Consider the following 23,097-nt stretch of genomic DNA (forward strand, 5'->3'; position numbering starts at 1 on the left):
CCACAAAAAGAGGGTTTCAAATCTGCTCTGTCTAAAGTAAGGTTCAACTCTGTCAGTTGAACACATGCAGCCCTAAGAAGTTACTGAGAATTCTTCTGTCTAGCGTTATATGCAGAAATCCCGTTTCCAACGAAATCCTCAATGAGGTCCAAATATCCACTTGCAGGCTTTACAAACAGAGTGTTTCCAAACTGCTCTATGAAAACAAAGGTTAAACTCTGTGAGTGGAACTCACACATCCCAAAGTGGTTGCTGAGAATGATTCTCTCTAGTTTTTATACGAAGATATTTCCTTTTCTACCGTAGGCCCATATCGCTTGAAATCTCCCCTTGGAAATTCCTCAAAAAGAGGGTTTCAAATCTGCTCTTTCTAAAGGAAGGTTCAACTCTGTGAGTTGAACACACGCAGCCCAAAGATGTTACTGAGAATTCTTCTGTCTAGCGTTATATGCAGAAATCCCGTTTCCAACGAAATCCTCAAAGAGCTCTCAATATCCACTTGCAGACTTTACAAACAGAGTGTTTCCAGACTGCTCTATGAAAACAAAGGTTAAACACTGTGAGTGGAACTCACACATCTCAAAGTGGTTGCTGAGAATGATTCTAGTTTTTATACGAAGATACTTCCTTTTCAACCGTAGGCCCAAAATCGATTGAAATCTCCACTTGGAAATTCCACAAAAAGAGGGTTTCAAATCTGCTCTGTCTAAAGTAAGGTTCAACTCTGTCAGTTGAACACATGCAGCCCAAAGAAGTTACTGAGAATTCTTCTGTCTAGCGTTATATGCAGAAATCCCGTTTCCAACGAAATCCTCAAAGAGGTCTCAATATCCACTTGCAGACTTTACAAACAGAGTGTTTCCAGACTGCTCTATGAAAACAAAGGTTAAACACTGTGAGTGGAACTCACACATCTCAAAGTGGTTGCTGAGAATGATTCTCTCTAGTTTATATACGAAGATATTTCCTTTTCAACCGTAAGCCCAAATCGCTTGAAATCTCCACTTGGAAATTCCACAAAAAGAGGGTTTCAAATCTGCTCTGTCTAAAGTAAGGTTCAACTCTGTCAGTTGAACACATGCAGCCCAAAGAAGTTACTGAGAATTCTTCTGTCTAGCGTTATATGCAGAAATACCGTTTCCAACGAAATCCTCAAAGAGGTCCAAGTATCCACTTGCAGGCTTTACAAACAGAGTGTTTCCAAACTGCTCTATGAACACAAAGGTTAAACTCTGTGAGTGGAACTCACACATCCCAAAGTGGTTGCTGAGAATGATTCTCTCTAGTTTTTATACGAAGATATTTCCTTTTCTACCGTAGGCCCAAAATCGCTTGAAATCTCCACTTGGAAATTCCACAAAAAGAGGGTTTCAAATCTGCTCTGTCTAAAGTAAGGTTCAACTCCGTCAGTTGTACACATGCAGCCCAAAGAAGTTACTGAGAATTCTTCTGTCTAGCGTTATATGCAGAAATACCGTTTCCAACGAAATCCTCAAAGAGGTCCAAATATCCACTTGCAGGCTTTACAAACAGAGTGTTTCCAAACTGCTCTATGAACACAAAGGTTAAACTCTGTGAGTGGAACTCACACATCCCAAAGTGGTTGCTGAGAATGATTCTCTCTAGTTTTTATACGAAGATATTTCCTTTTCTACCGTAGGCCCAAAATCGCTTGAAATCTCCACTTGGAAATTCCACAAAAAGAGGGTTTCAAATCTGCTCTGTCTAAAGTAAGGTTCAACTCTGTGAGTTGAACACATGCAGCCCAAAGAAGTTACTGAGAATTCTTCTGTCTAGCGTTATATGCAGAAATCCCGTTTCCAACGAAATCCTCAAAGAGGTCCAAATATCCACTTGCAGACTTTACAAACAGAGTGTTTCCAATCTGCTCAATGAAAACATAGGTTAAACTCTGTGAGTGGAACGCACACATCCCAAAGAGTTTGCAGAGAATGATTCTCTCTAGTTTTTATACCAAGATATTTCCTTTTCTACCGTAGGCCCAAATCGCTTGAAATCTCCACTTGGAAATTCAAGAAAAAGAGGGTTTCAAATCTGCTCTGTCTAAAGTAAGGTTCAACTCTGTGAGTTGAACACAGGCAGCCCAAAGAAGTTACTGACAATTCTTCTGTCTAGCGTTATATGCAGAAATCCCGTTTCCAACGAAATCCTCAAAGAGGTCTCAATATCCACTTGCAGACTTTACAAACAGAGTGTTTCCAGACTGCTCTATGAAAACAAAGGTTAAACACTGTGAGTGGAACTCACACATCTCAAAGTGGTTGCTGAGAATGATTCTCTCTAGTTTTTATACGAAGATATTTCCTTTTCAACCGTAGGCCCAAAATCGATTGAAATCTCCACTTGGAAATTCCACAAAAAGAGGGTTTCAAATCTGCTCTGTCTAAAGTAAGGTTCAACTCTGTCAGTTGAACACATGCAGCCCAAAGAAGTTACTGAGAATTCTTCTGTCTAGCGTTATATGCAGAAATCCCGTTTCCAACGAAATCCTCAAAGAGGTCCAAATATCCACTTGCAGGCTTTACAAAAAGAGTGTTTCCAAACTGCTCTATGAACACAAAGGTTAAACTCTGTGAGTGGAACTCACACATCCCAAAGTGGTTGCTGAGAATGATTCTCTCTAGTTTTTATACGAAGATATTTCCTTTTCTACCGTAGGCCCAAAATCGCTTGAAATCTCCACTTGGAAATTCCACAAAAAGAGGGTTTCAAATCTGCTCTGTCGAAAGTAAGGTTCAACTCTGTCAGTTGAACACATGCAGCCCTAAGAAGTTACTGAGAATTCTTCTGTCTAGCGTTATATGCAGAAATCCCGTTTCCAACGAAATCCTCAATGAGGTCCAAATATCCACTTGCAGGCTTTACAAACAGAGTGTTTCCAAACTGCTCTATGAACACAAAGGTTAAACTCTGTGAGTGGAACTCACACATCCCAAAGTGGTTGCTGAGAATGATTCTCTCTAGTTTTTATACGAAGATATTTCCTTTTCTACCGTAGGCCCAAAATCGCTTGAAATCTCCACTTGGAAATTCCACAAAAAGAGGGTTTCAAATCTGCTCTTTCTAAAGTAAGGTTCAACTCTGTCAGTTGAACACATGCAGCCCAAAGAAGTTACTGAGAATTCTTCTGTCTAGCGTTATATGCAGAAATCCCGTTTCCAACGAAATCCTCAATGAGGTCCAAATATCCACCTGCAGGCTTTACAGTCAGAGTGTTTCCAAACTGCTCTATGAAAACAAAGGTTAAACTCTGTGAGTGGAACTCACACATCCCAAAGTGGTTGCTGAGAATGATTCTCTCTAGTTTTTATACGAAGATATTTCTTTTTCAACCGTAAGCCCTAAATCGCTTGAAATCTCCACTTGGAAATTCCACAAAAAGAGGGTTTCAAATCTGCTCTGTCTAAACTAAGGTTCAACTCTGTCAGTTGAACACATGCAGCCCAAAGAAGTTACTGAGAATTCTTCTGTCTAGCGTTATATGCAGAAATACCGTTTCCAACGAAATCCTCAAAGAGGTCCAAATATCCACTTGCACACTTTACAAACAGAGTGTTTCCAATCTGCTCTATGAAAACATAGGTTAAACTCTGTGAGTGGAACGCACACATCCCAAAGAGTTTGCAGAGAATGATTCTCTCTAGTTTTTATACGAAGATATTTCCTTTTCTACCGTAGGCCCAAATCGCTTGAAATCTCCACTTGGAAATTCAAGAAAAAGAGGGTTTCAAATCTGCTCTGTCTAAAGTAAGGTTCAACTCTGTGAGTTGAACACAGGCAGCCCAAAGAAGTTACTGACAATTCTCCTGTCTAGCGTTATACGCAGAAATCCCGTTTCCATCAAAATCCTCAAAGAGGTCCAAATATCCACTTGCTGATTTTACAAATAGAGTGTTTCCAAACTGCTCTATGAAAACAAAGGTTAAACTCTGTGAGAGGAACGCACACATCCCAAAGTGTTTGCTGAGAATGATTCCCTCTAGTTTTTATATGAAGATATTTCCTTTTCTACCGTAGGCCCAAAATCGCTTGAAATCTCCACTTGGAAATTCCTCAAAAAGAGGGTTTCAAATCTGCTCTGTCTAAAGTAAGGTTCAACTCTGTGAGTTGAACACAGGCAGCCCAAAGAAGTTACTGACAATTCTTCTGTCTAGCGTTATATGCAGAAATCCCGTTTCCAACGAAATCCTCAAAGAGGTCTCAATATCCACTTGCAGACTTTACAAACAGAGTGTTTCCAGACTGCTCTATGAAAACAAAGGTTAAACACTGTGAGTGGAACTCACACATCCCAAAGTGGTTGCTGAGAATGATTCTCTCTAGTTTTTATACGAAGATATTTCCTTTTCTACCGTAGGCCCAAATCGCTTGAAATCTCCCCTTGGAAATTCCACAAAAAGAGGGTTTCAAATCTGCTCTTTCTAAAGGAAGGTTCAACTCTGTGAGTTGAACACACGCAGCCCAAAGAAGTTACTGACAATTCTTCTGTCTAGCGTTATACGCAGAAATCCCGTTTCCAAAAAAATCCTCAAAGAGGTCCAAATATCCACTTGCAGATTTTACAAATAGAGTGTTTCCAAACTGCTCTATGAAAACAAAGGTTAAACTCTGTGAGAGGAACGCACACATCCCAAAGTGTTTGCTGAGAATGATTCCCTCTAGTTTTTATATGAAGATATTTCCTTTTCTACCATAGGCCCAAATCGATTGAAATCTCCACTTGGAAATTCCACAAAAAGAGGTTTTCAAATCTGCTCTGTCTAAAGGAAGGTTCAACTCTGTGTATTGAACACACGCAGGCCAAAGAAGTTACTGAGAATTCTTCTGTCTAGCGTTATATGCAGAAATCCCGTTTCCAACGATATCCTCAAAGAGGTCCAAATATCCAATTGCAGGCTTTACAAACAGAGTGTTTCCAAACTGCTCTATGAAAACAAAGGTTAAACTCTGTGAGTGGAACTCACAAATCCCAAAGTGGTTGCTGAGAATGATTCTCTCTAGTTTTTATACGAAGATATTTCCTTTTCTACCGTAGGCCCAAAATAGCTTGAAATCTCCACTTGGAAATTCCTCAAAAAGAGGGTTTCAAATCTGCTCTGTCTAAAGTAAGGTTCAACTCTGTGAGTTGAACACACGCAGCCCAAAGAAGTTACTGACAATTCTTCTGTCTAGCGTTATATGCAGAAATCCCGTTTCCAACGAAATCCTCAAAGAGGTCTCAATATCCACTTGCAGACTTTACAATCAGAGTGTTTCCAAACTGCTCTATGAAAACAAAGGTTAAACTCTGTGAGTGGAACTCACACATCCCAAAGTGGTTGCTGAGAATGATTCTCTCTAGTTTTTATACGAAGATATTTCCTTTTCAACCGTAAGCCCTAAATCGCTTGAAATCTCCACTTGGAAATTCCACAAAAAGAGGGTTTCAAATCTGCTCTGTCTAAAGTAAGGTTCAACTCTGTCAGTTGAACACATGCAGCCCAAAGAAGTTACTGAGAATTCTTCTGTCTAGCGTTATATGCAGAAATCCCGTTTCCAACGAAATCCTCAAAGAGGTCCAAATATCCACTTGCAGACTTTACAAACAGAGTGTTTCCAATCTGCTCTATGAAAACATAGGTTAAACTCTGTGAGTGGAACGCACACATCCCAAAGAGTTTGCAGAGAATGATTCTCTCTAGTTTTTATACGAAGATATTTCCTTTTCTACCGTAGGCCCAAATCGCTTGAAATCTCCACTTGGAAATTCAAGAAAAAGAGGGTTTCAAATCTGCTCTGTCTAAAGTAAGGTTCAACTCTGTGAGTTGAACACAGGCAGCCCAAAGAAGTTACTGACAATTCTCCTGTCTAGCGTTATACGCAGAAATCCCGTTTCCATCAAAATCCTCAAAGAGGTCCAAATATCCACTTGCTGATTTTACAAATAGAGTGTTTCCAAACTGCTCTATGAAAACAAAGGTTAAACTCTGTGAGAGGAACGCACACATCCCAAAGTGTTTGCTGAGAATGATTCCCTCTAGTTTTTATATGAAGATATTTCCTTTTCTACCATAGGCCCAAATCTCTTGAAATCTCCACTTGCAAATTCCACAAAAAGAGGGTTTCAAATCTGCTCTGTCTAAAGGAAGGTTCAACTCTGTGTATTGAACACACGCAGGCCAAAGAAGTTACTGAGAATTCTTCTGTCTAGCGTTATATGCAGAAATCCCGTTTCCAACGATATCCTCAAAGAGGTCCAAATATCCAATTGCAGGCTTTACAAACAGAGTGTTTCCAAACTGCTCTATGAAAACAAAGGTTAAACTCTGTGAGTGGAACTCACAAATCCCAAAGTGGTTGCTGAGAATGATTCTCTCTAGTTTTTATACGAAGATACTTCCTTTTCAACCGTAGGCCCAAAATCGATTGAAATCTCCAATTGGAAATTCCACAAAAAGAGGGTTTCAAATCTGCTCTGTCTAAAGTAAGGTTCAACTCTGTCAGTTGAACACATGCAGCCCAAAGAAGTTACTGAGAATTCTTCTGTCTAGCGTTATATGCAGAAATCCCGTTTCCAACGAAATCCTCAAAGAGGTCCAAATATCCACTTGCAGGCTTTACAAACAGAGTGTTTCCAAACTGCTCTATGAACACAAAGGTTAAACTCTGTGAGTGGAACTCACACATCCCAAAGTGGTTGCTGAGAATGATTCTCTCTAGTTTTTATACGAAGATATTTCCTTTTCTACCGTAGGCCCAAAATCGCTTGAAATCTCCACTTGGAAATTCCACAAAAAGAGGGTTTCAAATCTGCTCTTTCTAAAGTAAGGTTCAACTCTGTCAGTTGAACACATGCAGCCCAAAGAAGTTACTGAGAATTCTTCTGTCTAGCGTTATATGCAGAAATCCCGTTTCCAACGAAATCCTCAAAGAGGTCCAAATATCCACCTGCAGGCTTTACAGTCAGAGTGTTTCCAAACTGCTCTATGAAAACAAAGGTTAAACTCTGTGAGTGGAACTCACACATCCCAAAGTGGTTGCTGAGAATGATTCTCTCTAGTTTTTATACGAAGATATTTCCTTTTCAACCGTAAGCCCTAAATCGCTTGAAATCTCCACTTGGAAATTCCACAAAAAGAGGGTTTCAAATCTGCTCTGTCTAAACTAAGGTTCAACTCTGTCAGTTGAACACATGCAGCCCAAAGAAGTTACTGAGAATTCTTCTGTCTAGCGTTATATGCAGAAATACCGTTTCCAACGAAATCCTCAAAGAGGTCCAAATATCCACTTGCACACTTTACAAACAGAGTGTTTCCAATCTGCTCTATGAAAACATAGGTTAAACTCTGTGAGTGGAACGCACACATCCCAAAGAGTTTGCAGAGAATGATTCTCTCTAGTTTTTATACGAAGATATTTCCTTTTCTACCGTAGGCCCAAATCGCTTGAAATCTCCACTTGGAAATTCAAGAAAAAGAGGGTTTCAAATCTGCTCTGTCTAAAGTAAGGTTCAACTCTGTGAGTTGAACACAGGCAGCCCAAAGAAGTTACTGACAATTCTCCTGTCTAGCGTTATACGCAGAAATCCCGTTTCCATCAAAATCCTCAAAGAGGTCCAAATATCCACTTGCTGATTTTACAAATAGAGTGTTTCCAAACTGCTCTATGAAAACAAAGGTTAAACTCTGTGAGAGGAACGCACACATCCCAAAGTGTTTGCTGAGAATGATTCCCTCTAGTTTTTATATGAAGATATTTCCTTTTCTACCGTAGGCCCAAAATCGCTTGAAATCTCCACTTGGAAATTCCTCAAAAAGAGGGTTTCAAATCTGCTCTGTCTAAAGTAAGGTTCAACTCTGTGAGTTGAACACAGGCAGCCCAAAGAAGTTACTGACAATTCTTCTGTCTAGCGTTATATGCAGAAATCCCGTTTCCAACGAAATCCTCAAAGAGGTCTCAATATCCACTTGCAGACTTTACAAACAGAGTGTTTCCAGACTGCTCTATGAAAACAAAGGTTAAACACTGTGAGTGGAACTCACACATCCCAAAGTGGTTGCTGAGAATGATTCTCTCTAGTTTTTATACGAAGATATTTCCTTTTCTACCGTAGGCCCAAATCGCTTGAAATCTCCCCTTGGAAATTCCACAAAAAGAGGGTTTCAAATCTGCTCTTTCTAAAGGAAGGTTCAACTCTGTGAGTTGAACACACGCAGCCCAAAGATGTTACTGAGAATTCTTCTGTCTAGCGTTATATGCAGAAATCCCGTTTCCAACGAAATCCTCAAAGAGGTCTCAATATCCACTTGCAGACTTTACAAACAGAGTGTTTCCAGACTGCTCTATGAACACAAAGGTTAAACTCTGTGAGTGGAACTCACACATCCCAAAGTGGTTGCTGAGAATGATTCTCTCTAGTTTTTATACGAAGATATTTCCTTTTCTACCGTAGGCCCAAAATCGCTTGAAATCTCCACTTGGAAATTCCACAAAAAGAGGGTTTCAAATCTGCTCTGTCTAAAGTAAGGTTCAACTCTGTGAGTTGAACACATGCAGCCCAAAGAAGTTACTGAGAATTCTTCTGTCTAGCGTTATATGCAGAAATCCCGTTTCCAACGAAATCCTCAAAGAGGTCCAAATATCCACTTGCAGGCTTTACAAACAGAGTGTTTCCAAACTGCTCTATGAACACAAAGGTTAAACTCTGTGAGTGGAACTCACACATCCCAAAGTGGTTGCTGAGAATGATTCTCTCTAGTTTTTATACGAAGATATTTCCTTTTCTACCGTAGGCCCAAAATCGCTTGAAATCTCCACTTGGAAATTCCACAAAAAGAGGGTTTCAAATCTGCTCTGTCTAAAGGAAGGTTCAACTCTGTGAGTTGAACACACGCAGCCCAAAGAAGTTACTGAGAATTCTTCTGTCTAGCGTTATATGCAGAAATCCCGTTTCCAACGAAATCCTCAAAGAGGTCCAAATATCCACTTGCAGACTTTACAAACAGGGTGTTTCCAATCTGCTCTATGAAAACATAGGTTAAACTCGGTGAGTGGAACGCACACATCCCAAAGAGTTTGCAGAGAATGATTCTCTCTAGTTTTTATACGAAGATATTTCCTTTTCTACCGTAGGCCCAAATCGCTTGAAATCTCCACTTGGAAATTCAAGAAAAAGAGGGTTTCAAATCTGCTCTGTCTAAAGTAAGGTTCAACTCTGTGAGTTGAACACAGGCAGCCCAAAGAAGTTACTGACAATTCTTCTGTCTAGCGTTATACGCAGAAATCCCGTTTCCAACAAAATCCTCAAAGAGGTCCAAATATCCACTTGCAGATTTTACAAATAGAGTGTTTCCAAACTGCTCTATGAAAACAAAGGTTAAACTCTGTGAGAGGAACGCACACATCCCAAAGTGTTTGCTGAGAATGATTCCCTCTAGTTTTTATATGAAGATATTTCCTTTTCTACCATAGGCCCAAATCGATTGAAATCTCCACTTGGAAATTCCACAAAAAGAGGTTTTCAAATCTGCTCTGTCTAAAGGAAGGTTCAACTCTGTGTATTGAACACACGCAGGCCAAAGAAGTTACTGAGAATTCTTCTGTCTAGCGTTATATGCAGAAATCCCGTTTCCAACGATATCCTCAAAGAGGTCCAAATATCCAATTGCAGGCTTTACAAACAGAGTGTTTCCAAACTGCTCTATGAAAACAAAGGTTAAACTCTGTGAGTGGAACTCACAAATCCCAAAGTGGTTGCTGAGAATGATTCTCTCTAGTTTTTATACGAAGATATTTCCTTTTCTACCGTAGGCCCAAAATAGCTTGAAATCTCCACTTGGAAATTCCTCAAAAAGAGGGTTTCAAATCTGCTCTGTCTAAAGTAAGGTTCAACTCTGTGAGTTGAACACACGCAGCCCAAAGAAGTTACTGACAATTCTTCTGTCTAGCGTTATATGCAGAAATCCCGTTTCCAACGAAATCCTCAAAGAGGTCTCAATATCCACTTGCAGACTTTACAATCAGAGTGTTTCCAAACTGCTCTATGAAAACAAAGGTTAAACTCTGTGAGTGGAACTCACACATCCCAAAGTGGTTGCTGAGAATGATTCTCTCTAGTTTTTATACGAAGATATTTCCTTTTCAACCGTAAGCCCTAAATCGCTTGAAATCTCCACTTGGAAATTCCACAAAAAGAGGGTTTCAAATCTGCTCTGTCTAAAGTAAGGTTCAACTCTGTGAGTTGAACACATGCAGCCCAAAGAAGTTACTGAGAATTCTTCTGTCTAGCGTTATATGCAGAAATCCCGTTTCCAACGAAATCCTCAAAGAGGTCCAAATATCCACTTGCAGACTTTACAAACAGAGTGTTTCCAATCTGCTCTATGAAAACATAGGTTAAACTCTGTGAGTGGAACGCACACATCCCAAAGAGTTTGCAGAGAATGATTCTCTCTAGTTTTTATACGAAGATATTTCCTTTTCTACCGTAGGCCCAAATCGCTTGAAATCTCCACTTGGAAATTCAAGAAAAAGAGGGTTTCAAATCTGCTCTGTCTAAAGTAAGGTTCAACTCTGTGAGTTGAACACAGGCAGCCCAAAGAAGTTACTGACAATTCTGTATAGCGTTATACGCAGAAATCCCGTTTCCATCAAAATCCTCAAAGAGGTCCAAATATCCACTTGCAGATTTTACAAATAGAGTGTTTCCAAACTGCTCTATGAAAACAAAGGTTAAACTCTGTGAGAGGAACGCACACATCCCAAAGTGTTTGCTGAGAATGATTCCCTCTAGTTTTTATATGAAGATATTTCCTTTTCTACCATAGGTCCAAATCTCTTGAAATCTCCACTTGCAAATTCCACAAAAAGAGGGTTTCAAATCTGCTCTGTCTAAAGGAAGGTTCAACTCTGTGTATTGAACACACGCAGGCCAAAGAAGTTACTGAGAATTCTTCTGTCTAGCGTTATATGCAGAAATCCCGTTTCCAACGATATCCTCAAAGAGGTCCAAATATCCAATTGCAGGCTTTACAAACAGAGTGTTTCCAAACTGCTCTATGAAAACAAAGGTTAAACTCTGTGAGTGGAACTCACAAATCCCGAAGTGGTTGCTGAGAATGATTCTCTCTAGTTTTTATACGAAGATATTTCCTTTTCTACCGTAGGCCCAAAATCGCTTGAAATCTCCACTTGGAAATTCCTCAAAAAGAGGGTTTCAAATCTGCTCTGTCTAAAGTAAGGTTCAACTCTGTGAGTTGAACACACGCAGCCCAAAGAAGTTACTGACAATTCTTCTGTCTAGCGTTATATGCAGAAATCCCGTTTCCAACGAAATCCTCAAAGAGGTCTCAATATCCACTTGCAGACTTTACAAACAGAGTGTTTCCAGACTGCTCTATGAAAACAAAGGTTAAACACTGTGAGTGGAACTCACACATCTCAAAGTGGTTGCTGAGAATGATTCTCTCTAGTTTTTATACGAAGATATTTCCTTTTCAACCGTAGGCCCAAAATCGATTGAAATCTCCACTTGGAAATTCCACAAAAAGAGGGTTTCAAATCTGCTCTGTCTAAAGTAAGGTTCAACTCTGTGAGTTGAACACATGCAGCCCAAAGAAGTTACTGAGAATTCTTCTGTCTAGCGTTATATGCAGAAATCCCGTTTCCAACGAAATCCTCAAAGAGGTCCAAATATCCACTTGCAGGCTTTACAAACAGAGTGTTTCCAAACTGCTCTATGAACACAAAGGTTAAACTCTGTGAGTGGAACTCACACATCCCAAAGTGGTTGCTGAGAATGATTCTCTCTAGTTTTTATACGAAGATATTTCCTTTTCTACCGTAGGCCCAAAATCGCTTGAAATCTCCACTTGGAAATTCCACAAAAAGAGGGTTTCAAATCTGCTCTGTCTAAAGTAAGGTTCAACTCTGTGAGTTGAACACACGCAGCCCAAAGAAGTTACTGAGAATTCTTCTGTCTAGCGTTATATGCAGAAATCCCGTTTCCAACGAAATCCTCAAAGAGGTCCAAATATCCACTTGCAGACTTTACAAACAGGGTGTTTCCAATCTGCTCTATGAAAACATAGGTTAAACTCGGTGAGTGGAACGCACACATCCCAAAGAGTTTGCAGAGAATGATTCTCTCTAGTTTTTATACGAAGATATTTCCTTTTCTACCGTAGGCCCAAATCGCTTGAAATCTCCACTTGGAAATTCAAGAAAAAGAGGGTTTCAAATCTGCTCTGTCTAAAGTAAGGTTCAACTCTGTGAGTTGAACACAGGCAGCCCAAAGAAGTTACTGACAATTCTTCTGTCTAGCGTTATACGCAGAAATCCCGTTTCCAAAAAAATCCTCAAAGAGGTCCAAATATCCACTTGCAGATTTTACAAATAGAGTGTTTCCAAACTGCTCTATGAAAACAAAGGTTAAACTCTGTGAGAGGAACGCACACATCCCAAAGTGTTTGCTGAGAATGATTCCCTCTAGTTTTTATATGAAGATATTTCCTTTTCTACCATAGGCCCAAATGGATTGAAATCTCCACTTGGAAATTCCAGAAAAAGAGGTTTTCAAATCTGCTCTGTCTAAAGGAAGGTTCAACTCTGTGTATTGAACACACGCAGGCCAAAGAAGTTACTGAGAATTCTTCTGTCTAGCGTTATATGCAGAAATCCCGTTTCCAACGATATCCTCAAAGAGGTCCAAATATCCAATTGCAGGCTTTACAAACAGAGTGTTTCCAAACTGCTCTATGAAAACAAAGGTTAAACTCTGTGAGTGGAACTCACAAATCCCAAAGTGGTTGCTGAGAATGATTCTCTCTAGTTTTTATACGAAGATATTTCCTTTTCTACCGTAGGCCCAAAATCGCTTGAAATCTCCACTTGGAAATTCCTCAAAAAGAGGGTATCAAATCTGCTCTGTCTAAAGTAAGGTTCAACTCTGTGAGTTGAACACACGCAGCCCAAAGATGTTACTGAGAATTCTTCTGTCTAGCGTTATATGCAGAAATCCCGTTTCCAACGAAATCCTCAAAGAGGTCTCAATATCCACTTGCAGACTTTACAAACAGAGTGTTTCCAGACTGCTCTATGAAAACAAAGGTTAAACACTGTGAGTGGAACTCACACATCTCAAAGTGGTTGCTGAGAATGATTCTCTCTAGTTTTTATACGAAGATACTTCCTTTTCAACCGTAGGCCCAAAATCGATTGAAATCTCCACTTGGAAATTCCACAAAAAGAGGGTTTCAAATCTGCTCTGTCTAAAGTAATGTTCAACTCTGTCAGTTGAACACATGCAGCCCAAAGAAGTTACTGAGAATTCTTCTGTCTAGCGTTATATGCAGAAATCCCGTTTCCAACGAAATCCTCAAAGAGGTCCAAATATCCACTTGCAGGCTTTACAAACAGAGTGTTTCCAAACTGCTCTATGAACACAAAGGTTAAACTCTGTGAGTGGAACTCACACATCCCAAAGTGGTTGCTGAGAATGATTCTCTCTAGTTTTTATACGAAGATATTTCCTTTTCTACCGTAGTCCCAAAATCGCTTGAAATCTCCACTTGGAAATTCCACAAAAAGAGGGTTTCAAATCTGCTCTGTCTAAAGTAAGGTTCAACTCTGTCAGTTGAACACATGCAGCCCTAAGAAGTTACTGAGAATTCTTCTGTCTAGCGTTATATGCAGAAATCCCGTTTCCAACGAAATCCTCAATGAGGTCCAAATATCCACTTGCAGGCTTTACAAACAGAGTGTTTCCAAACTGCTCTATGAAAACAAAGGTTAAACTCTGTGAGTGGAACTCACACATCCCAAAGTGGTTGCTGAGAATGATTCTCTCTAGTTTTTATACGAAGATATTTCCTTTTCTACCGTAGGCCCAAATCGCTTGAAATCTCCCCTTGGAAATTCCACAAAAAGAGGGTTTCAAATCTGCTCTTTCTAAAGGAAGGTTCAACTCTGTGAGTTGAACACACGCAGCCCAAAAATGTTACTGAGAATTCTTCTGTCTAGCGTTATATGCAGAAATCCCGTTTCCAACGAAATCCTCAAAGAGGTCTCAATATCCACTTGCAGACTTTACAAACAGAGTGTTTCCAGACTGCTCTATGAACACAAAGGTTAAACTCTGTGAGTGGAACTCACACATCCCAAAGTGGTTGCTGAGAATGATTCTCTCTAGTTTTTATACGAAGATATTTCCTTTTCTACCGTAGGCCCAAAATCGCTTGAAATCTCCACTTGGAAATTCCACAAAAAGAGGGTTTCAAATCTGCTCTGTCTAAAGTAAGGTTCAACTCTGTGAGTTGAACACATGCAGCCCAAAGAAGTTACTGAGAATTCTTCTGTCTAGCGTTATATGCAGAAATCCCGTTTCCAACGAAATCCTCAAAGAGGTCCAAATATCCACTTGCAGGCTTTACAAACAGAGTGTTTCCAAACTGCTCTATGAACACAAAGGTTAAACTCTGTGAGTGGAACTCACACATCCCAAAGTGGTTGCTGAGAATGATTCTCTCTAGTTTTTATACGAAGATATTTCCTTTTCTACCGTAGGCCCAAAATCGCTTGAAATCTCCACTTGGAAATTCCACAAAAAGAGGGTTTCAAATCTGCTCTGTCTAAAGGAAGGTTCAACTCTGTGAGTTGAACACACGCAGCCCAAAGAAGTTACTGAGAATTCTTCTGTCTAGCGTTATATGCAGAAATCCCGTTTCCAACGAAATCCTCAAAGAGGTCCAAATATCCACTTGCAGACTTTACAAACAGGGTGTTTCCAATCTGCTCTATGAAAACATAGGTTAAACTCGGTGAGTGGAACGCACACATCCCAAAGAGTTTGCAGAGAATGATTCTCTCTAGTTTTTATACGAAGATATTTCCTTTTCTACCGTAGGCCCAAATCGCTTGAAATCTCCACTTGGAAATTCAAGAAAAAGAGGGTTTCAAATCTGCTCTGTCTAAAGTAAGGTTCAACTCTGTGAGTTGAACACAGGCAGCCCAAAGAAGTTACTGACAATTCTTCTGTCTAGCGTTATACGCAGAAATCCCGTTTCCAACAAAATCCTCAAAGAGGTCCAAATATCCACTTGCAGATTTTACAAATAGAGTGTTTCCAAACTGCTCTATGAAAACAAAGGTTAAACTCTGTGAGAGGAACGCACACATCCCAAAGTGTTTGCTGAGAATGATTCCCTCTAGTTTTTATATGAAGATATTTCCTTTTCTACCATAGGCCCAAATCGATTGAAATCTCCACTTGGAAATTCCACAAAAAGAGGTTTTCAAATCTGCTCTGTCTAAAGGAAGGTTCAACTCTGTGTATTGAACACACGCAGGCCAAAGAAGTTACTGAGAATTCTTCTGTCTAGCGTTATATGCAGAAATCCCGTTTCCAACGATATCCTCAAAGAGGTCCAAATATCCAATTGCAGGCTTTACAAACAGAGTGTTTCCAAACTGCTCTATGAAAACAAAGGTTAAACTCTGTGAGTGGAACTCACAAATCCCAAAGTGGTTGCTGAGAATGATTCTCTCTAGTTTTTATACGAAGATATTTCCTTTTCTACCGTAGGCCCAAAATAGCTTGAAATCTCCACTTGGAAATTCCTCAAAAAGAGGGTTTCAAATCTGCTCTGTCTAAAGTAAGGTTCAACTCTGTGAGTTGAACACACGCAGCCCAAAGAAGTTACTGACAATTCTTCTGTCTAGCGTTACATGCAGAAATCCCGTTTCCAACGAAATCCTCAAAGAGGTCTCAATATCCACTTGCAGACTTTACAATCAGAGTGTTTCCAAACTGCTCTATGAAAACAAAGGTTAAACTCTGTGAGTGGAACTCACACATCCCAAAGTGGTTGCTGAGAATGATTCTCTCTAGTTTTTATACGAAGATATTTCCTTTTCAACCGTAAGCCCTAAATCGCTTGAAATCTCCACTTGGAAATTCCACAAAAAGAGGGTTTCAAATCTGCTCTGTCTAAAGTAAGGTTCAACTCTGTCAGTTGAACACATGCAGCCCAAAGAAGTTACTGAGAATTCTTCTGTCTAGCGTTATATGCAGAAATCCCGTTTCCAACGAAATCCTCAAAGAGGTCCAAATATCCACTTGCAGACTTTACAAACAGAGTGTTTCCAATCTGCTCTATGAAAACATAGGTTAAACTCTGTGAGTGGAACGCACACATCCCAAAGAGTTTGCAGAGAATGATTCTCTCTAGTTTTTATACGAAGATATTTCCTTTTCTACCGTAGGCCCAAATCGCTTGAAATCTCCACTTGGAAATTCAAGAAAAAGAGGGTTTCAAATCTGTTCTGTCTAAAGTAACGTTCAACTCTGTGAGTTGAACACAGGCAGCCCAAAGAAGTTACTGACAATTCTGTATAGCGGTATACGCAGAAATCCCGTTTCCATCAAAATCCTCAAAGAGGTCCAAATATCCACATGCAGATTTTACAAATAGAGTGTTTCCAAACTGCTCTATGAAAACAAAGGTTAAACTCAGTGAGAGGAACGCACACATCCCAAAGTGTTTGCTGAGAATGATTCCCTCTAGTTTTTATATGAAGATATTTCCTTTTCTACCATAGGCCCAAATCTCTTGAAATCTCCACTTGCAAATGCCACAAAAAGAGGGTTTCAAATCTGCTCTGTCTAAAGGAAGGTTCAACTCTGTGTATTGAACACACGCAGGCCAAAGAAGTTACTGAGAATTCTTCTGTCTAGCGTTATATGCAGAAATCCCGTTTCCAACGATATCCTCAAAGAGGTCCAAATATCCAATTGCAGGCTTTACAAACAGAGTGTTTCCAAACTGCTCTATGAAAACAAAGGTTAAACTCTGTGAGTGGAACTCACAAATCCCAAAGTGGTTGCTGAGAATGATTCTCTCTAGTTTTTATACGAAGATATTTCCTTTTCTACCGTAGGCCCAAAATCGCTTGAAATCTCCACTTGGAAATTCCTCAAAAAGAGGGTTTCAAATCTGCTCTGTCTAAAGTAAGGTTCAACTCTGTGAGTTGAACACACGCAGCCCAAAGAAGTTACTGACAATTCTTCTGTCTAGCGTTATATGCAGAAATCCCGTTTCCAACGAAATCCTCAAAGAGGTCTCAATATCCACTTGCAGACTTTACAAACAGAGTGTTTCCAGACTGCTCTATGAAAACAAAGGTTAAACACTGTGAGTGGAACTCACACATCTCAAAGTGGTTGCTGAGAATGATTCTCTCTAGTTTTTATACGAAGATATTTCCTTTTCAACCGTAGGCCCAAAATCGATTGAAATCTCCACTTGGAAATTCCACAAAAAGAGGGTTTCAAATCTGCTCTGTCTAAAGTAAGGTTCAACTCTGTGAGTTGAACACATGCAGCCCAAAGAAGTTACTGAGAATTCTTCTGTCTAGCGTTATATGCAGAAATCCCGTTTCCAACGAAATCCTCAAAGAGGTCCAAATATCCACTTGCAGGCTTTACAAACAGAGTGTTTCCAAACTGCTCTATGAACACAAAGGTTAAACTCTGTGAGTGGAACTCACACATCCCAAAGTGGTTGCTGAGAATGATTCTCTCTAGTTTTTATACGAAGATATTTCCTTTTCTACCGTAGGCCCAAAATCGCTTGAAATCTCCACTTGGAAATTCCACAAAAAGAGGGTTTCAAATCTGCTCTGTCTAAAGTAAGGTTCAACTCTGTGAGTTGAACACAGGCAGCCCAAAGAAGTTACTGAGAATTCTTCTGTCTAGCGTTATATGCAGAAATCCCGTTTCCAACGAAATCCTCAAAGAGGTCCAAATATCCACTTGCAGACTTTACAAACAGGGTGTTTCCAATCTGCTCTATGAAAACATAGGTTAAACTCGGTGAGTGGAACGCACACATCCCAAAGAGTTTGCAGAGAATGATTCTCTCTAGTTTTTATACGAAGATATTTCCTTTTCTACCGTAGGCCCAAATCGCTTGAAATCTCCACTTGGAAATTCAAGAAAAAGAGGGTTTCAAATCTGCTCTGTCTAAAGTAAGGTTCAACTCTGTGAGTTGAACACAGGCAGCCCAAAGAAGTTACTGACAATTCTTCTGTCTAGCGTTATACGCAGAAATCCCGTTTCCAAAAAAATCCTCAAAGAGGTCCAAATATCCACTTGCAGATTTTACAAATAGAGTGTTTCCAAACTGCTCTATGAAAACAAAGGTTAAACTCTGTGAGAGGAACGCACACATCCCAAAGTGTTTGCTGAGAATGATTCCCTCTAGTTTTTATATGAAGATATTTCCTTTTCTACCATAGGCCCAAATCGATTGAAATCTCCACTTGGAAATTCCACAAAAAGAGGTTTTCAAATCTGCTCTGTCTAAAGGAAGGTTCAACTCTGTGTATTGAACACACGCAGGCCAAAGAAGTTACTGAGAATTCTTCTGTCTAGCGTTATATGCAGAAATCCCGTTTCCAACGATATCCTCAAAGAGGTCCAAATATCCAATTGCAGGCTTTACAAACAGAGTGTTTCCAAACTGCTCTATGAAAACAAAGGTTAAACTCTGTGAGTGGAACTCACAAATCCCAAAGTGGTTGCTGAGAATGATTCTCTCTAGTTTTTATACGAAGATATTTCCTTTTCTACCGTAGGCCCAAAATCGCTTGAAATCTCCACTTGGAAATTCCTCAAAAAGAGGGTTTCAAATCTGCTCTGTCTAAAGTAAGGTTCAACTCTGTGAGTTGAACACACGCAGCCCAAAGATGTTACTGAGAATTCTTCTGTCTAGCGTTATATGCAGAAATCCCGTTTCCAACGAAATCCTCAAAGAGGTCTCAATATCCACTTGCAGACTTTACAAACAGAGTGTTTCCAGACTGCTCTATGAACACAAAGGTTAAACTCTGTGAGTGGAACTCACACATCCCAAAGTGGTTGCTGAGAATGATTCTCTCTAGTTTTTATACGAAGATATTTCCTTTTCTACCGTAGGCCCAAAATCGCTTGAAATCTCCACTTGGAAATTCCACAAAAAGAGGGTTTCAAATCTGCTCTGTCTAAAGTAAGGTTCAACTCTGTGAGTTGAACACATGCAGCCCAAAGAAGTTACTGAGAATTCTTCTGTCTAGCGTTATATGCAGAAATCCCGTTTCCAACGAAATCCTCAAAGAGGTCCAAATATCCACTTGCAGGCTTTACAAACAGAGTGTTTCCAAACTGCTCTATGAACACAAAGGTTAAACTCTGTGAGTGGAACTCACACATCCCAAAGTGGTTGCTGAGAATGATTCTCTCTAGTTTTTATACGAAGATATTTCCTTTTCTACCGTAGGCCCAAAATCGCTTGAAATCTCCACTTGGAAATTCCACAAAAAGAGGGTTTCAAATCTGCTCTGTCTAAAGGAAGGTTCAACTCTGTGAGTTGAACACATGCAGCCCAAAGAAGTTACTGAGAATTCTTCTGTCTAGCGTTATATGCAGAAATCCCGTTTCCAACGAAATCCTCAATGAGGTCCAAATATCCACCTGCAGGCTTTACAATCAGAGTGTTTCCAAACTGCTCTATGAAAACAAAGGTTAAACTCTGTGAGTGGAACTCACACATCCCAAAGTGGTTGCTGAGAATGATTCTCTCTAGTTTTTATACGAAGATATTTCCTTTTCAACCGTAAGCCCAAAATCGCTTGAAATCTCCACTTGGAAATTCCACAAAAAGAGGGTTTCAAATCTGCTCTGTCTAAAGTAAGGTTCAACTCTGTCAGTTGAACACATGCAGCCCAAAGAAGTTACTGAGAATTCTTCTGTCTAGCGTTATATGCAGAAATACCGTTTCCAACGAAATCCTCAATGAGGTCCAAATATCCACTTGCAGACTTTACAAACAGAGTGTTTCCAATCTGCTCTATGAAAACATAGGTTAAACTCTGTGAGTGGAACGCACACATCCCAAAGAGTTTGCAGAGAATGATTCTCTCTAGTTTTTATACGAAGATATTTCCTTTTCTACCGTAGTCCCAAATCGCTTGAAATCTCCACTTGGAAATTCAAGAAAAAGAGGGTTTCAAATCTGCTCTGTCTAAAGTAAGGTTCAACTCTGTGAGTTGAACACAGGCAGCCCAAAGAAGTTACTGACAATTCTCCTGTCTAGCGTTATACGCAGAAATCCCGTTTCCATCAAAATCCTCAAAGAGGTCCAAATATCCACTTGCTGATTTTACAAATAGAGTGTTTCCAAACTGCTCTATGAAAACAAAGGTTAAACTCTGTGAGAGGAACGCACACATCCCAAAGTGTTTGCTGAGAATGATTCCCTCTAGTTTTTATATGAAGATATTTCCTTTTCTACCATAGGCCCAAATCTCTTGAAATCTCCACTTGCAAATTCCACAAAAAGAGGGTTTCAAATCTGCTCTGTCTAAAGGAAGGTTCATCTCTGTGTATTGAACACACGCAGGCCAAAGAAGTTACTGAGAATTCTTCTGTCTAGCGTTATATGCAGAAATCCCGTTTCCAACGATATCCTCAAAGAGGTCCAAATATCCAATTGCAGGCTTTACAAACAGAGTGTTTCCAAACTGCTCTATGAAAACAAAGGTTAAACTCTGTGAGTGGAACTCACAAATCCCAAAGTGGTTGCTGAGAATGATTCTCTCTAGTTTTTATACGAAGATATTTCCTTTTCTACCGTAGGCCCAAAATCGCTTGAAATCTCCACTTGGAAATTCCTCAAAAAGAGGGTTTCAAATCTGCTCTGTCTAAAGTAAGGTTCAACTCTGTGAGTTGAACACACGCAGCCCAAAGAAGTTACTGACAATTCTTCTGTCTAGCGTTATATGCAGAAATCCCGTTTCCAACGAAATCCTCAAAGAGGTCTCAATATCCACTTGCAGACTTTACAAACAGAGTGCTTCCAGACTGCTCTATGAAAACAAAGGTTAAACACTGTGAGTGGAACTCACACATCTCAAAGTGGTTGCTGAGAATGATTCTCTCTAGTTTTTATACGAAGATATTTCCTTTTCAACCGTAGGCCAAAAATCGCTTGAAATCTCCACTTGGAAATTCCTCAAAAAGAGGGTTTCAAATCTGCTCTGTCTAAAGTAAGGTTCAACTCTGTGAGTTGAACACATGCAGCCCAAAGAAGTTACTGAGAATTCTTCTGTCTAGCGTTATATGCAGAAATCCCGTTTCCAACGAAATCCTCAAAGAGGTCCAAATATCCACTTGCAGGCTTTACAAACAGAGTGTTTCCAAACTGCTCTATGAACACAAAGGTTAAACTCTGTGAGTGGAACTCACACATCCCAAAGTGGTTGCTGAGAATGATTCTCTCTAGTTTTTATACGAAGATATTTCCTTTTCTACCGTAGTCCCAAAATCGCTTGAAATCTCCACTTGGAAATTCCACAAAAAGAGGGTTTCAAATCTGCTCTGTCTAAAGTAAGGTTCAACTCTGTCAGTTGAACACATGCAGCCCTAAGAAGTTACTGAGAATTCTTCTGTCTAGCGTTATATGCAGAAATCCCGTTTCCAACGAAATCCTCAATGAGGTCCAAATATCCACTTGCAGGCTTTACAAACAGAGTGTTTCCAAACTGCTCTATGAAAACAAAGGTTAAACTCTGTGAGTGGAACTCACACATCCCAAAGTGGTTGCTGAGAATGATTCTCTCTAGTTTTTATACGAAGATATTTCCTTTTCTACCGTAGGCCCAAATCGCTTGGAATCTCCCCTTGGAAATTCCACAAAAAGAGGGTTTCAAATCTGCTCTTTCTAAAGGAAGGTTCAACTCTGTGAGTTGAACACACGCAGCCCAAAGATGTTACTGAGAATTCTTCTGTCTAGCGTTATATGCAGAAATCCCGTTTCCAACGAAATCCTCAAAGAGGTCTCAATATCCACTTGCAGACTTTACAAACAGAGTGTTTCCAGACTGCTCTATGAACACAAAGGTTAAACTCTGTGAGTGGAACTCACACATCCCAAAGTGGTTGCTGAGAATGATTCTCTCTAGTTTTTATACGAAGATATTTCCTTTTCTACCGTAGGCCCAAAATCGCTTGAAATCTCCACTTGGAAATTCCACAAAAAGAGGGTTTCAAATCTGCTCTGTCTAAAGTAAGGTTCAACTCTGTCAGTTGAACACATGCAGCCCAAAGAAGTTACTGAGAATTCTTCTGTCTAGCGTTATATGCAGAAATCCCGTTTCCAACGAAATCCTCAAAGAGGTCCAAATATCCACTTGCAGGCTTTACAAACAGAGTGTTTCCAAACTGCTCTATGAACACAAAGGTTAAACTCTGTGAGTGGAACTCACACATCCCAAAGTGGTTGCTGAGAATGATTCTCTCTAGTTTTTATACGAAGATATTTCCTTTTCTACCGTAGGCCCAAAATCGCTTGAAATCTCCACTTGGAAATTCCACAAAAAGAGGGTTTCAAATCTGCTCGGTCTAAAGGAAGGTTCAACTCTGTGAGTTGAACACACGCAGCCCAAAGAAGTTACTGAGAATTCTTCTGTCTAGCGTTATATGCAGAAATCCCGTTTCCAACGAAATCCTCAAAGAGGTCCAAATATCCACTTGCAGACTTTACAAACAGGGTGTTTCCAATCTGCTCTATGAAAACATAGGTTAAACTCGGTGAGTGGAACGCACACATCCCAAAGAGTTTGCAGAGAATGATTCTCTCTAGTTTTTATACGAAGATATTTCCTTTTCTACCGTAGGCCCAAATCGCTTGAAATCTCCACTTGGAAATTCAAGAAAAAGAGGGTTTCAAATCTGCTCTGTCTAAAGTAAGGTTCAACTCTGTGAGTTGAACACAGGCAGCCCAAAGAAGTTACTGACAATTCTTCTGTCTAGCGTTATACGCAGAAATCCCGTTTCCAACAAAATCCTCAAAGAGGTCCAAATATCCACTTGCAGATTTTACAAATAGAGTGTTTCCAAACTGCTCTATGAAAACAAAGGTTAAACTCTGTGAGAGGAACGCACACATCCCAAAGTGTTTGCTGAGAATGATTCCCTCTAGTTTTTATATGAAGATATTTCCTTTTCTACCATAGGCCCAAATCGATTGAAATCTCCACTTGGAAATTCCACAAAAAGAGGTT

This window comes from Gorilla gorilla, chromosome 20 (assembly GCF_029281585.2).
Source record: "Gorilla gorilla gorilla isolate KB3781 chromosome 20, NHGRI_mGorGor1-v2.1_pri, whole genome shotgun sequence".
Taxonomy (NCBI): domain Eukaryota; kingdom Metazoa; phylum Chordata; class Mammalia; order Primates; family Hominidae; genus Gorilla; species Gorilla gorilla.